The sequence below is a fragment of the Betta splendens genome, chromosome 13 (genome assembly GCF_900634795.4).
Source record: "Betta splendens chromosome 13, fBetSpl5.4, whole genome shotgun sequence".
Taxonomy (NCBI): Eukaryota; Metazoa; Chordata; class Actinopteri; order Anabantiformes; family Osphronemidae; genus Betta; species Betta splendens.
In genome coordinates, this window is record NC_040893.2 from 10,748,260 (window position 1) to 10,752,240 (window position 3,981).

General features: G+C 47.5%; 1 protein-coding gene across 1 annotated transcript in view; it reads left to right on the plus strand.

The window, feature by feature from the left end:
• LOC114868721 (uncharacterized) overlaps positions 1–807 on the plus strand; it is a 5,614-nt gene extending 4,807 nt beyond the window's left edge. The window contains 1 exon segment of the mRNA XM_041073585.2: positions 1–807. This exon segment is cut by the window's left edge and continues 316 nt beyond it. The gene's annotated coding sequence lies outside the window, so the exon portion shown is untranslated.
• Positions 808–3,981: the final 3,174 nt, after the last annotated feature.

The window sequence follows — 3,981 nt, forward strand, 5'->3', positions numbered from 1 at the left end:
GAATACTGGAAACGGGTTCGTGAGGGAAACACCTGGCAGCACTGTGACGAGCGAAAGCAGCAGCCGGTGCTATTTAAACTGGATTTCACTGTTACACTGCCCTCTCTGGGAAGAACTGCTGCAAGTGTCACTATTTTTACAACACTCCAGTTCACTTTAGTTTTCTGAATGTACGTTCTAGTATTATATTTTTTTTAAATTAGCATAGCAATCTTTTTAATTTAACGCAAAGACTTTTATAAAGGCTATGTTAGCCATGTATTTCAGGTTAGAATAATATCCATGAGTTCCCTAATTTGTGTCCAGGGTTTTACTCATCCATTATGAATAATATGTAGCAAGCATTGAAGCCTTCGGTCTGTTTGCACATGTTTGCGCTCAAGAACTGTTCGATCAATAAGATTTTCCGATAATGTGCAATATTGAATACAAAACCTGACAGAGGTTTATTTAAATGAGCATTTACAAACCTCATCAATATTTTTGACTCTTTTGAAACCTATTTTTTGGGTGATTGTTCTCATTAGAATTTTGTTATATTTATGGAATTTTCTTTAAAGTTTGCTTGTATTTTACAGTTTGTCAATCCTTATGTATTATATCTCATAGGGCAGCTTTTACTCTCCAGATATCTATAAAACTGTTCTCCAGCTGCTTTAACTTTGCCATCTTTGTTTGCACGTCCACTGTCCACGTTTGTGTTGTTGGCACCGACATCAACAATCATTGAAACTTGTGTGGTGCATTTTTATTGTGTTGTCGTCACAAATACTCTTTGAGAAAATCCGAATAAACCTCTGACTGTGATGCGGCCTCACCGCTACATGCTGTCCGTTGTAATGCTACGCAGTACCACCAAAGTGCCACTAGAGGTCGCACTCGCCCCACTGAGTTTTACGTCATGGCTGCTCTGCGTAGTAGAGACTGGGAATTGACACGTAATTAGAGGAACGTGCAAGGAAAGCTTTGTAGTGAGACATTATGCCTCTGGCTCAGTGTTGTCACCTGATACGTGCTGGTTTATTGGTGCATATAAACATTATAGCATTGATGCTATAATGATTCATTATAATACAATGGGCAGACGTAACGGGAGGAGAGTTCAGAGTTGTTCGCTGCGGAGCTCATTTGACACATGAACGTCTTCTGCTGCTCCCGTTCTCAGTCATGGCGTCTCGTGAGCCGGTGTCACAGGCCGTCCGTCCTGCGTTTACACTGGGCAGCGGAGCAGCACCGAGGTGGCTGCGCTTCAGGAATGTACTCCAAAGGTCCCTGCCCTCTGCCGTCCACCTCTGCCCCCCCCCCCCCCTCCCCCCCTTCATACTCACTGTTCCCTCATTGCACTGACTCACCGCTTCCTCCCCTGCTCACTTTCCCTCTGCTTCTCCTTCTGTCACTTCCCTCCACTGTGTAATTACCCTCCCATCTGCCCCCCCCCCCCCCCCCCCCCCCCCCCCCCACGCTCCGCCGTGCTCCCTCCTCTCCTTCTGCCACCTTTCTCCCCTCTCCTCCTCCCCCCCTGAACGTCCACTCCTCCTCCTCCGTTGCCTTTTCTGTTCCGCCTTTCAAATTCAGAGTGCATTGTCCGGGCTCGTTCGCACCCCTGTCATCGTCCCTTCGCCTCCCGCCCCTCCCCATCTCGCCCCCCCCCCCTCATTCCTCTGCTGTCTAACCCAAACAAACCGGGGAGAACTTTCCTCTGTGGCGGCTGTAGGAGAAACACAGCACATGTCAGACTGGCTTTAAACATAAACATCTTTTAGAACTAGACTTAGGGAACGTGGATGCCTGAACTCACCCCTGAACACACAACAAACAAAGCACATAACAATTCTACATTCTGCTCAGTGGATCGACCAAATTATTAAAATTGACTGGGACACAAAAAACCTGAAAAAGCTTTTTAAATATCCTTTTTTTACTAACGCTGGTATTGATTGTGTGGGTTAAATGTGGGGTTGCTAATTATGGAGCATCTGATGAAGGACGCAGTGATGCAGCAGAGTGTGACGTCCTGTCACAACACTCCCCTGTGAGCAGTGTGTGACCTCTGCGCTCACACCAGAGCATCTATAAGCAGCTTAAGCTAGTTTTGAAAGTCGAAACGTTCAAGTGCAGGGAGCCGGAGCTGCACAGCGGGAGGCAGATCGGGCCGTTAATGTTCTCCAAATAGCAGCAGACATTTTGCTGTCTGTGAATCAGACGTGCGTGTGAGTGGGGTTTAAGCAGAACAAGTTCAAACCTCGTAACCTTGTTTCGTTTTCAAGGAAGACTAATAACTGAGTTTCACAGTTTGACTTAATAATCCAAAACGACCCCATGTTTATTATTGCAAGTTCATGCGCTCCGTTTTGCACTTTGGCTCACGTTGTGGCTGTTTTGGGGCTTTTAGTGGATGGTTTTGTCCGGAGAGAAAGAGCACAGACAATAAGAGCCCACGCGGGTCAGGGGGTTGAACTGTGGCGCTCCGGCTGAATGATGGTGTTGTTGCTGTCACGGCAGAAACCTTCTCCCTGACCCCAGGAGACAGGGAGGTGACCTGGAAGCATTTATCACCTGTGCGCTGCCCGATCCGTGACTTGAGGCCTGAGATTGGGAAAACAACACAAATATACTAGCAGACAGGGAGTGGGCTAAATAGTTCAGCTGTGATGGAGTAAGTCAAACAGGAGCTTCTGCGTTGCATTCATTACACCCAGAACGTCGAATCCCTCAGTCGCAATATTTACTTTGGTCGCAGGATGAAAACATTGCTGGTGTTGGTGTGGCCACGGTTTGGTTGAGCCAGAAGTCATCAGCAGCGGACAGGCACCAAGCTGAGAGAGAGACGAGGAGAAGGAGATGTCGCTTGGCCCGAAGCCCAATATAACTATTAACACCTCAGTGTAACGGTGATACGCCAGAGGAGGCCGAGGCTGTGATCCAGCGTTTAAAGCAGCGTGTGTGTGTGTGTGTGTGTGTGTGTGTGTGTGTGTGTGTGTGTGTGTGTGTGTGTGTGTGTGTGTGTGTGTGGGGATCGGTGGAATCCGAGTCCGCGCCGGCCAGAGTCACATTTCCCTTTAAATAGCTGTAGAACTGCTCGAGATGTGAACGCTTCCTCTCCACGGAACGATGCTGCTGCGTTCGTTCCTCCATCTGCGCAAAGTGGATTTACTACTGTTTGTGGAAACGGTTCTGCTGCCTGAAAATGCTCAGACGGGATTCAAACACGTCGTATTTTCCCACTGTGAAATAATCACACATAGATATTAACATTAACACGCACTGGGACGGTTCCCTGTTTGGCCACTGTTGGTTTCCCACTGCAACTGCACAGCCTTGGCTCGTTCCGCTCCTCCCGTCATGTCTGTGAGTGAGAGCACCCAGCAGATTAATAGCACAGTATGGTTTATTGGAGGACGGACAATAAACAGGGAAGGGTCTGATTTCTCCAGTGGACAATAACGGGCCTGAACTTTGCCAAAAACAGGCCACGATTGAATGGTTCTGTCATGTTCTCATGCATCAGTCAGCTGCAAGGGGTATAACGTACAACTGACCTCTGATTTAAAAAAAAAAATCAAGTCATCAATTAATAAGGCTGTGTGTGGTAGTCGTACATCAGATTATAGCACTGACAGCGGAGGAGGAAGGAGATGTTCTGTGAGGAACGTTAAAAAGCAGCTCGGAGTGGTTTTGTCTGCGCTGCGAGATGAAGGGGACACAATTAGCAACTGAAGCTGAGAAAAGATGTGAAGACGAATCGCTGACATGCTACGCGAGCTGGGGATACTTGAAACCGACAGGTCCCTACAGCGATCGCCTCTCAAATTTATCTCGGCACACAGATGTGAGGGATTCAAAGGGGAACAGGGTGTGCAGACACTGATGTGGCATGAGACATATGCAGTTTATGTAGACTAATGTTTTTTAGTTCTCCCTCGTCACTATAGTGACATGTGGACTCTACTGTAGGGTTGCATGTGTGTGTGTGTGTGTGTG